Below are 12,704 nucleotides of genomic sequence, written 5' to 3' on the forward strand. Positions count from 1 at the left end.
ACGCAGCTGGCAAGAAGTAGAACAAAGATTTGAAAACCAGATATCTCCCTCTTTGTCCAAGCTCCTTTTCCTCTAATGCTAATCAGCTTTCTAGGCATAGCTGGAGATGCCCACTCATTGTCATTGGGCTCCTTGACAGTTTTGAGCTGAGTGATGCCAACAGAAGTATGAATACATTCCATGCACCATACGAATCCAGGCTCTCTCTCTCTCTCTCTCTCTCTCTCTCTCTCTCTCTCTCTCTCTCTCTCTCTCTCTCTCTGTGCATGTGTGTCTCAGTCTCTCTGTTTCTCTCTGCTCTGCTCTGTTTGTCTCAGTCTCTCTCTGTCTCTGCTCTGCTCTGTATCTCTTTTTCTGCTTTGCTTTGTGTCTCTGTCTCTGGTCCTCTCTCTCTCTCTCCTTCCCCTCTCTCCCCCCTCTCACTCCCTCTCCTTCTCTGCCTCTCCAGTTCCCTCTCCCTTCCTCCCTACATCTCCAAATCAAGAGCTCTGACTTGGATGTCCTGTCCTGTTCTGTTCTGTTCTGTTCTGATGGTTTTGCATAGCCAACTACTCCTTGGTGTACTGGGGCTTTTCAGCATCTCTTGCCACAAAGTCTGTGGCTATTCATGGCCACAGACAAGGAGGCCTATCTTGAGTCAAACTGAAGAAGAGGGAATTTGGGGGACCAGCTGTCTGGTGGCCATGTTGTACTCATTGAATGACTACTGGTCAAGTGCTAATGAGGAGATGAGTCACTTGTATGCCTGGGTATTTCTCCCTGAGTGCCATATCCTGGGCATAAATGAGGGGTCCCTCACATATCCTCTCTAAGTTTTCTCCTGGGGCACTGGCAGATGGCACTGGTTTCACTTGTGATTTTCCCTCGAGGTGAGTGACAGTCACCTGCATGATATCACAGTCCTCCTGCTCTCTGTCCTTACCTGCACCAGGCCCCTGCTCCTAGTGACTTATTCCTCAGAGCATTTTCTCGAGGGAACCATTTTCTATCTACCTGACCACCACACAGGATACCCTGAAGCAAAGGATGCTGTGAGGTCTCCATCGCCCACCAAATGGTGAATGTGTTTTTTCTGATCTCCTGAGTCTTTCTCTACATCGTCGTTATCCCCTCATTTCCTGAGAGGGCTGTGTAAGAACTTCCCCTGGGTCCCCACCACATGAGGCAGATTTTGGAGCTGAATCTGATTCCACACTGCTAACTCCTTGGGGATTGTGGCCAGGATGTTTTCTGAAAGGAATAAATGGCTAATCATATGAACCAACACTGGAGGGGGACGCATTGTCCACTATGGGCTCAGACCCATTTTGTTTTGTTTTGTTTGAGTTTCCTTAAGAGAGTTTGATAGGGACCAGGCACATAAAGATAGCATATTTTCTTGACCTTTGTGAGAGGTGCATTACTGGTACAGTCCTGACTGGCCGGCCTTTGCCACACTTGGAGCCACTGTATTTTTGAACACTGAATTTTCCTGTGACTGACAACATAACAATGAGTTGTGAATGCTCAAGACACTGTGGAGCAGGGAGGGTAAATGGAGCTTAAAATGAAGAGCAGGGAATTGATGGCCATCTCTGGGGAGAAGCAGTACTGTCCATTTCCTCTCATGGAAGAGGAAGAGGTCCAAGTTCTTGTCTTCAGATAGAAATAAAAACAGAAGTGTGCTGGTGAAGGCCTGTAACCCCAGCTAGTTGGAAGGCTGAGGCAGGAGGATCACAGACTCCAAGTCAAAACTACAGAGTGTGTTCAAGGACAACCTGTGTAGGGTTGTGAGTGAAAATGTCAAAAAAGAAGGTTGGAAAGATAGCTCAGCGATATAATATTCCTACCAGGTACCAGGTCCTAGGTTCAGTAGCTCATAAAGACAAAATTAAATGTACCCAAATAAGTTAAAACTCCAGTAAAATGCCCATAACTGGAATGGAAGATATGCCCTACGTATGTATACATCTCTCAGGAGTGAATGTGGTAAGTAGGAGGTCAGACTGGCTCTTTCTTTCCTGCTAGTGGAAAGATGGATGGTGGTCATGTAGCCACAGAGACAACAGGATGGTAAGTTACTCACCAGATGGAACTGAACAGATACAATCATAAGCTTCAGTGTCCCTCACTCTCTTTAACAAGGCTTGACGTGCTACGAACCCTGAGACCTGGGGCTGATTCATGAACTTCCCACCACTCATCCTAAGCATGGTCAGTCTTGAGTCTCCTTTGTGTTCCACAGGCCCTCGTGTGGACTTGACATTTGTGACCTCGGGTACATTTCCTCAAACGGGAACAGTCTCTTGCATTGACAGGCAGCATCCTGCTGAGACAAGGACTGTGTGCAGTATGGCACTGCTGTGGGCATATTGTGGTCCTTGGGTATGCTCTACAGTGCTCTGCAGTTAGGGGCACGTGCATTGTGAGGTGCGCTTGCATAGTGCTGCAGCCTGATTCCAGGGCATTTGTACGCAGAGCCCATGCATCTAGGCATGTGTTAAAGACAGAGTCTGGGACTCCACAATGAGGACCTGCTTGGGTTGTGGGCATCAGATGGAAGATGAACAGGAAGGCATCTGTCTAGTTTAACCTGCTTGATCTCTAACTCCAGAGGCAGCAGTACCCGCAAGATCTGAATCTGGGACACTGTCCGCAGAGCCACTGTTGGCAAATGGGCAGTGGCACCTCACACTGATGTGGGCAGTCATACGAGGCAAGTTGTGAGGGATCTTAAACTGGGTACGAGAGACATGCTTGGTTCCTTTGCCTGGATCGGGTCACTTGGAGGGCACCAGCCGGTGCCAAGAAACTACAAAGGTAAAATCTGGGGTGCACTGTGGAGCTACTGCAGATCAAATTTTGCCATCTTTTATTAGTGCTTAAAGAAGACTGCTCAGGTCAAGTGTAGTAAGTCAGGCTTTCCCCATCCATTAGAAAGCCCTCATTCCCATCGAGAAATGTGTATTTTTGCTAGAGAAGAAGAATCCAGTAGTGAGCAGTTTGTTTATTCCCCAACACGGGAGAGCCATGGTCTCCATTTTATGCTCGAAACCCTAGATGGCTTGGAAAAATTTAAAGATAAGCAAATCGGTATCAGCACACCTCACAGCCAGGTACTTGGGAGGCAGAACAGAAGGGTCTAATGGTGGAAGCCATCTTGGTTCCATAATGAGATCCAGGCCAGTTGGCAAAAAAGTATTGTACAAACACCGTTTGCATGTGAGAGTGGGTGCATAACCATGTAGAACACACATAGACACAGACACAGACACACACACAGACTCACACCACACCACACATACACAGTCTCTCACATCCACACCTACCCAATAGGCATAGTGGCCCATTCTTCTTATTTTTTTAAATTTTTTAATTAATTTATTCTTGTTACATCTCAATGTTTATCCCATCCCTTGTATCCTCCCATTCTTCCCTCCCCCCATTTTCCCATTATTCTCCTCCCCTATGAGTGTTCCTGAGGGGGATTACCTCCCCCTGTATATGCTCATAGGGTATCGAGTCTCTTCTTGGCAACCGGCTGTCCTTCCTCTGAGTGCCACCAGGTCTCCCCCTCCAGGGGACATGGTCAAATGTGAGGCACCAGAGTATGTGAGAAAGTCATATCCCACTCTCCACTCAACTGTGGAGAATGTTCTGACCATTGGCTAGATCTGGGTAGGGGCTTAAAGTTACTGCCTGTATTGTCCTTGGCTGGTGCCTTAGTTTGAGCGAGACCCTGGGCCCAAATCTGCCTATCATAATGTTCTACTTGTAGGTTTCTAGGACCCTCTGGATCCTTCTACTTTGCTATTTTCCCATGCTTCTCTCATTTAGCGTCCAAATAGGATGTCCTCCTCTCTGTCCCAGTTTCCTGGTAAGTGAAGGCTTTCGTGGGACATGCCCCTTGGGCTAGTATAAGTGAGTATATACCATTTGAGTCGTTCTGCTTCTGGGTTAACTCACTCATTATGATCATTTCTAGCTCAATCCATTTGTCCACAAATTTTGGGAATTCCTTGTTTTTAATAGCTGAGTAGTATTCCATAGTGTATATGTACCACAGTTTCTTTATCCATTCTTCTACTGAGGGACACTTAGGCTGTTTCCATGTTCTGGCTATTATGAATAAGGCTGCTATGAACATGGTTGAGCAAATTTTCTTGTTGTGTTCTGGAGCATCTTCTGGGTATATTCCAAGGAGTGGAATAGCTGGGTCTTGAGGAAGCCCTATTCCCAGTTTTCTGAGATAGCACCAGATAGATTTCCAAAGTGGCTGTACTAGTTTGCATTATCACCAGCAATGAAGGAGTGTTCCTCTCTCCCCACATCCTCGCCAGCATGTGGTGTCACTTGAATTTCTGATCTTAGCCATTCTGATGGGTGTAAGATGGAATCTCAGAGTTGTTTTGATTTGCATTTCCCTGATGACTAAGGAGGTTGAACATTTCTTTAAGTGTTTCTCAGCCATTTGATATTCCTCTGTTGAGAATTCTCTGTTTAGTTCCAAGCCCCATTTCTCAATTGGGTTATTTGGTTTGACGGTGTTTAATTTCTTGAGTTCTTTATATATTTTGGATATTAGACCTTTGTCAGATGTAGGGTTGGTGAAGATCTTTTCCCAGTCTGTAGGCTGTCGCTTTGTTCTCTTGACAGTGTCTCCTGCCTTACAGAAGCTTCTCAGCCCCATGAGGGCCCATTTATTAATTGTTGACATTAAGGCCTGGGCCGTTGGTGTTCTGTTCAGGAAGTTGTCTCCTGTGCCAATATGTTCCAGGATCTTCCCCACTTTTTCCTCTAAGTGACTTAGTGTCTCTGGTTTTAAGTTGAGGTCTTTAATCCACTTGGATTTGAGTTTTGTGCAAGGTGACAAATATGGGTCCAGTTGCATTTTTTTACACATAGACCTCCAGTTAGACCAGCACCATTTGTTGAAGAAGCTATCCTTTTTCCATTGAATGGATTTGGTGGCCCATTCTTCTAACCCCAGAGGAGGTACAAGCAGGAAGATGATTATACTTCTGAGACCATTCTGTGCTTCTTATTCCACACCTCACTGCAAGTGAGCCCTGAACTAAAGCTAAAAGAGACAGAAGAAATTAATAAAATGATTAAATAAGTAACCTTGTTTCCTGAACCCACAACATAGTAATTTAAGTACCTGAGGATGTGTTATGCTTTAAGGATGGAACAACTGCAGCTGTGGTGCAGCAGTTGGCTTACTCAAGTGAGCATCCCTGTGAAGGACTCCTGCATACTCCCCAAGGCCACAGAACTTCTGTTATCTAGCTGAGCCATTCCTTGCCAGCACTGAGCTTCCAGGACACGGTAGTTCATGTTGTAGGCAAGAGCACTGTGGAGCCTTGCTTATCAGGATGTGAGTCCTGAACTATGGAGGACAATAGGACTGTCATGAGCCTATGCTACTGAGTGCCATGCAACACATTGAATTTGAGTATCCTGTTGCCCTTTTCTTCAAGGTTTCATCCAACCTGATAGCTGCATTGTGGCATTCCTCAAGTAAAAGTACTTGGCGACCTTTTCTTCTCACTAGTGATAACCAATGCCTTAGCCCTGAGTGATAGGTCTATGTCAAGTGGGTTCACATACAGATTGACCCGCAGCCTCCAGAAGCTGAAGCAAGGGAATCCAAGCTTAAGGCACCTACCCAATGTACTGTGTTGGGTAAACCGCCCAGTGGTGTGAACCTACATGGAAGGAGAGAAGCCTTCCTCCTTAGCCCCCACAAATGGTGGGTCTCTGGAGGAATTTCCCACATGGTCACTCCGTCATTGTAGCAGAGGTTGGCTTGGGAGTTTGGAATTGTGTGCCTTCCTCCCCTACTCCTTCCCTCTGGCTCTTTGTCTGGTTAATGAGATAAGGACGCACAGGCAGGACAGGCAAGCCAGCGTTTCATTCAGACGATAAAGCAAAGGGAGGAGGAGCTCAAGTATGCATGGTGGGGGCAACAAGGCAGGTCTGAGGGCTGTCCTGAAGGGAGATTTGGGTGGCACCAGCAGGAGCTCAGAAAGCGGTGAATGTCTGTAGGGCCTTACTTTAAACGCCCCAAGATTTCTTGTGATGACACTGTGTGTAACCTGGCCTGGGTATATGCACATCCTCTTGACTAGAAGCTGGAGGGAGAGCAGTTGCCTCAAGTTCGCCCTTTGTGGCCAAGAGCCAGCAGCGGAAAGTCCTCTATATGGGTTTATTAGTGGTCGTATTGGGGATATGTGCACGCTGTGCTTTGTAGCTGCCAAAGACTCGTCATCCGAGAGGTCAGCTGCAAGGGCAGAATGCACCCCTCCTTGAATTGACAAACAGAACAGCAGTTTACCTGGCTGTGTGCCCCACAGGGGTGGGATGGGGGGGCAAGAGGGCCTCCTTCAAATGAGGAGAAGACCATTGCTCTAGGTTGCTGCCTAGCAACCACGGTGAAGTGGGAACATGAAATCCATGCTTGCATAAAGGGAACCTGCAATTAACCTCCAGGCTCATTTTATCTTGCTACTTCCCAGCAGACTGAATTAGAGTCCTGGGGGGGGGGGAAGAGGGGGGCTGATGCTGAGAGCTCAGGAGCAGCGCCCAGTGCACATCCTCTGAAGGGCTAGAAATGCATGCCTGTCAGCCATTGTGGGGAGCCTTGATAACCGTGTGAGTGAAGGCCTCCTGGCAGCTTAACCCTCCTCCCTGGCCATTTGGCCATGACAAGGAGAGCTGCTTGCCTACTGGGGGAGCATGTGTGAGATGTGTCCCTCTCTGTACTGTTTGTCATACTTCATTCTTATTTGCTCCTTGACCCGCAGTCTCTGTATGGGGGCACCACCTTTCTCACTGTCCTATCGGACGGACAGGCCAGGGCGTAAGTGTGTGTTTTAACTTCTTAAACATGGAATTGATTTGCTCTTTTCAAGTCCGTCCTGTCCTGTGATTGTACCAGACAGCATGAAATCCCCTGTTCCAACTGTGAAACTGGTTCTCTTCTATGAGCACCTGCCTCCTGATGTTAATGTGAACTGGAATGCCATCCTGTGCTTTTGTCAGCGATTCTGAGAGGTAAAGAAACTGTGTAGCGATCTCCACTCTGGCCCTGGGGATGCCTTCTTTGTTCAACATAGTGTGAGTTCTGTGACACATTGCCTGAGCCATGCTACTGACTGTGCGAAGAGTGAAAGTTCCATCCCAGTCAAATTTGCCTGGTTCCTTTGCAACCCTTCTCCCTTTGAAACAGCAAGGCTCCCTTTTGCTATTTCTTTCTCCAGGCCCTCTCTGTAGTAGCTGCCCTGTTTTCCTCCTGTAACATCTTCCCCTGCCTGATTCTTCACCTACCTCGTAGTGTTCCTGATCTCCCATCTGCACCCAGCATCACTCTGTGCCCCTCTTCAGAGTACATGGTGGAAAAGCTTCAGAGGTAGATGACAGAGTAGGAGGAAAGTCATGGAACCGCGTGGCCCAAGGTCCACCTCCATGGACACTCAAGTGAGCCACCTCAACCAGCAATAGGATCTGCTGTGACACTGTTGTCCTGGTAGATGCAGGAACTTTTGGCACCATGGCCCATGCCCAGTTGCCAGCCCCATGGCCCCAATTCCTGGAAAACTTAATACTACATATGGATCCTAACACTGAGAGCTTGGCCAAGAACTCTGTCACAGGCATAGGAGGAGCTGCAGAAGACCTCACCCACGCTCCTTTCTTTCCATACAGGGTGGCCCTCTTGAATATCAGGTAGCCCCGTCTACTTTGTCCTCAGTTATTTGAGTCCTTTAATGCTCTCACCTGAGAGTGACTACTGACTGATCACCTTTACCTCCTTTAATTGCATTTCTCAATCCCGTTCCAGGGGTACTCTGCACAATCATATCTGTGGCATATGTGTTGCCTCTCTCTCTCTCTCTCTCTCTCTCTCTCTCTCTCTCTCTCTCTCTCTCTCTCTCTCTCTCTGTGTGTGTGTGTGTGTGTGTGTGTGTGTGTGTGCGTGCATGCACAAATGCAGGAAAGCAAGCCTGTGTGGGTGGAGGTCTGCAGTTCCCTCTGAGTATGTCCCTATAGTACTCTCCATCACGGGTTTTGAGACAGGTTTCTTGTATTTGCCTTCATCTGCTGGACCTCTTACTCTGCTTAGCCCCACTAGGATTATGAGCATGCCTTGCCAAGCCTGGCTTTTGAGTGAATGCTGTGCATCCAACCTCAGACACTCCTGCCCTTATGGCAGACACTTTACCTGCCCACCTGGATCCCAGCCCTAGGCTGTACAATTTTCATTAATTGCAATCTACCTTCAAATTCCACCATCCCTGTTCCTCAGTAGTGAAGCCCGGTACCGCAGTGCACTCCCAGTGCCTGCCTCACACTGTTCGCTGCATGAGAAGACCAGCATGTGTTCCGCACACTCACAAGACAGCAGGCAGCATTTCCCTAAGCACCCTTCAGTGCCTTGGGTGTGTCGCTTTGCTTCTCTCAAAACCGCAAGCACCTTTCAAAAGCTGGTGCTACAAGAAGGATTCTGATTATGCCTTGATTGTTGTCATGGTGACGCCATTGGAATACATTTCATCAGTGCAACCTGATTTACCTCTATGGCTGCATCATGCCAAGCAGCGCAGCCCTATGCAAATAGATGTACATTTCCCCACTGCACCGTTCTGATTTGTTCTCAGGAGAGGTTGCGGATACGTGTTCCTCATATGTCGTGACTCAGCTTGAGGCCCTGGGAGGGCTCTGGGAAGGAGGTGGTGGTAGAGGTGTAGGTTGTTAATTTCATTCTGAAACCACTGTGCCAGATGAAATCAATAACCTGGGAGAAGAAAAGATTTTCCTGACAGGAACGAGTGTGGGTGGTTGCCTAGGTTACCAGTGGCGGAAAACCAGGTCGCATGGAGACTGCCACATGACCAGCCTCATTCTACAGGATACGGGCCTGAAGTGTAAGTGTGAGGGAGCCTGCGCCATATTTCAGAGCCTTCTCAATGTTGGCAGTTTACTGAAGGTGCTCTGCGCATGCTCACGTGAAGCTAATCCAGAGAGGGTAAGGATATAGACTCTGGCGATGAGCTTCAGGGACCATTGACTTTTGAGTGAGAGTGTGCAGATGGGGAGGTTCCTTTCCTCATGGTGGCAGCAAGGTCTGTGAACACCTGAGTAGCTCTGGCCCCGGTGCCACAGATGCTGCTCTTTCTGTGAAGGCAGCCCTGTTACCTGTGTGCAGGGCACTTCCACAAAAGCCCAGAAATGGAGTACTGTTCGGTGTCTGTGATCTGATTGGTGGACAAATAAATTCTGAAGATAAGAGAACACACCAAACACATACTCTCTCTCTCTCTCTCTCTCTCTCTCTCTCTCTCTCTCTCTCTCTCTCTCTCTCTCTCTCTCTCTCTCATACACACACACACACACACACACACACACACACACACACACACACACACAGACATACTATCATTTGGGCATAGAACAAAGGAAATTTGACATTTCAAACACCATGCCGCATTAACTAAGCTTGACCAAAACCAACCATTCAAATCAAACCAAAGCAAGCCAGGAATATATTCTGCATGACTTCACTGTATTTAGCACGTGGAAATGGTCATATCTTCATTTGTCATGATGAGGCATATGTTGGTGTCATGTGCTGAGCTGCATTACAAGTAGAATCACTAACACTTGTGCCCTGAGATTTGACATCATGGGGGAGCAGAAGATACCAAGCAGAATCTCTCCATGGAGCTTGAGAATCACAATGCCCATTCAAGGTTTGTCCCCCAAATCAAGAAAAACAGGGTATAAAAGGAATGGGTTGTTGTTGGGGTAACATACTGATGTGGGTGGTACTGGAGACTGGGATGAACTACACCTTGCAGGTGCCTGAAAAGAGCACGCTGAGTATCCAGCGGTGTACCCCCTTCCTGCCTGTCCACCACCACCATGTGCCCAATCGCTCTACTGTCATGTGTCCCATCCAGCCAATCCAGCAGGAATGTGCTGCATTTTGGTGCCTTCACAGTGACACGTGGCCAGGTGTGAATATAAAGCTCTGAGAGAAAACAAAATGGAACAAGCTTAAAGGGCAGGACAGATAGTCACATGGGACAGGAGAACCCAGGAACTCTTTCCTCAGCCTCCATTAATTTTTGGTTGGTTGGTTCACGGGGGCGGGGGCAGAATATTGTTTTGTTTTCTCTTTTACCTGTGGCTGTCCTGGAACTTAACTAAGTACAACAGACTGGCAGGAAATTCACAGAGCTGTCCCTGCCTCTGCCTCTTGAGTGCTGGGATTAAAGGCTACAGCTGCCACACCCAGCTCAGGCTCTATTCTTTTTTTAAATATCTTAGAAACAAAATTTATTTTCAATGCAATGTTTAGAATTAGCATATAATCATTTCAGAAACAATTGAAAATTCCTAACATGCTTAAAATAGTTTGAATGTATTCCCTTTGAAAACAAAAAACATTAGCAGATGAAGAATACCATAATATTTATGCCATTTTGTTGTATTGTGGCAGACTCAAACTGGAACTGACTTGTTCTTTTCATCTGCAAGACTGAGAAAAACAAATCAGTTTTGACCTAATTTGAGTTTGATCCTAAGAATGAAAAACAAAGAAGGGAAGGTGTACAAATACCCCTGGCAGCGCCCTAGTAAATGGGAATTTCACCACAGGTTATTTTCATTATTTTGGTGTGTGTGTGTGTGTGTGTGTGTGTGTGTGTGTGTGTGTGTGTGTGTGAGTGTATGATTGTGAGAGCACATCTGTGGGTGTACCTGTAAGGGCCAGAGGTCAACATCACTTGTCTTCCTCTGTCGATCCACTTTAGCTTTTAATTTTTAAAACATTATTATTAGCTAAGTTATTGGTTTACTTTATACACCCTGATTGCATCTTGCCCTCCCTCCTCTCTACCAAGTCTCTCCCCCTCCAACCCCTAGTCACCATCCAGCTCAGTGTTCACTCTTTCCTACCTTATCCTTTGAATGCAAACAGTCATGAGCAAGTCCAACCAATGGGCACTATTCCAACAGACACTCATCTTTACGTACGACTCTCTGCATTTATAGTGAGGTCTCACGGTATGCCCTGTGTGCTGTGAACATGAAACACACGGAGAAGAGAAGACTGTTTAGAAGGGATGGGCAGAGGTTGATGTGTTCTTGGAAAGAGCATCCTCGTGGGGTTACAGCTTTTCTGCATGCACTCAACATTTCCATTCTCTGTAGGCTTCCTGAGCCTGGTCTGTTTGACTTTCACATAAATGTTGCTGTGGGAGGGATGCTGGGATTGCTGAGCAAACTTCAGACTTCAGCAGATTTCCTTTCCTCATGATATCTAGGTACATAACACACAGGTGAATTGTGGGAGGGAAAAGCCTCTCCTTCCTGAAGTCAATGGTCATTCTATAAGGCTTCAGGGCAATCTGGGCATGAGGGATGGAAAACATGGCTGCCGGGAGAAGGGACAAAAAAAGAAACATTGCTTTCAAGCCTCCAAAAGGCCAATCCTGCTGTCCTGACAGGCACCCTTCTAGCCTAAATCCCACACACGGTCTGTAATATTAAGGCTTTCTGAGCTGATAGAGTCCTGTCCAAGTGAGACAGCTGATTACCTGGTTGGCCCATTTTCCCAGCAGCTACTGAGGGAACTCTTCTCTGCAGAGTTTGTGGCAAGCTCATCTAAGAAGGGGGCTTGTCCCCATAGGCTCAACAACGTGTAGCTTACTACTTCCAAACTGTATGGACAACAAAGGAAGCCAGCTTTAGAAGTCTCGAGCATCTCTTACCCTGTCTGGCTCTCTTGCATTAGAGGGTCCGTGTGTTGTTTCCTTCAGGAATCCCAGTCGAGGGGATAGAGGATGAGCGCAAAGTGCAGGTGCGCAGGAAGAAGTGTGTCTCCAGCAAGCAGTTCCTGGGTCCTCTGCCAGCCTGTGGGAACATTTCTGTTACTCCATCCTTTGCTGCCTCTGCAGGTAGCTGGGGAAGGCATTGGGTCAAGCGAGCCATGTTCTACAAACGGGCTTCCTCATATTGCTGGGCGCCAGGGAACCTGGAGATGGCGTTTTCCCTGACTGTTGAGAAATCAGGTGCTTTCAGGGACACAATTACCAAAGTTTTCTGATTACTTTCGTACATTTCAAGTGTGTGTGTGTGTGTCTGTGTGCACTCACACATGTGCTTGCCTTGACACACGTATGAATATTAGAAGACAATACAGGGAAGTGTGCTCTCTCCATCCATAACATGGGTTCCAGGAACTGAACACAAGACAAAAGTCTTTGGGGCACACAAGATGGCAATCTTGTCAGGCCCCAACCTCAGATTTCCATAAGTTCTGTTTCCTAGAATTCTTATGTTCAATAAGCATCAGGGTCTGGACTTCAGAAATATCCTGTGACAGGGAACACCCTGGCAGTAATACCCAGTGAACAAGCAGCCTCAGGCCTAAGGAAACTACTTTCAGTAATGAATGGCTACACTGCATAACTCATGCAAAACCTGACTGAGGCCACAGTATTGGAGGCTTCAAGGCCAAGCAGCATGGCTTCAACTCATTGGAGGGATGCACAGGACAAGGAGACAGCACCCTCAGTTGATACAGGAAATGAGGGAGAAGCTGAGGGGTCATGACGTCTATCAAATAACTTAAAATCACCATGATTGGTTCTGTGAATTTTTCATACAATGTGTTTTCATTATATTCACCCCCTTATGGCAACTCCTCCCATTTTTCC

This window comes from Acomys russatus, chromosome X, assembly GCF_903995435.1.
Source record: "Acomys russatus chromosome X, mAcoRus1.1, whole genome shotgun sequence".
NCBI lineage: Eukaryota > Metazoa > Chordata > Mammalia > Rodentia > Muridae > Acomys > Acomys russatus.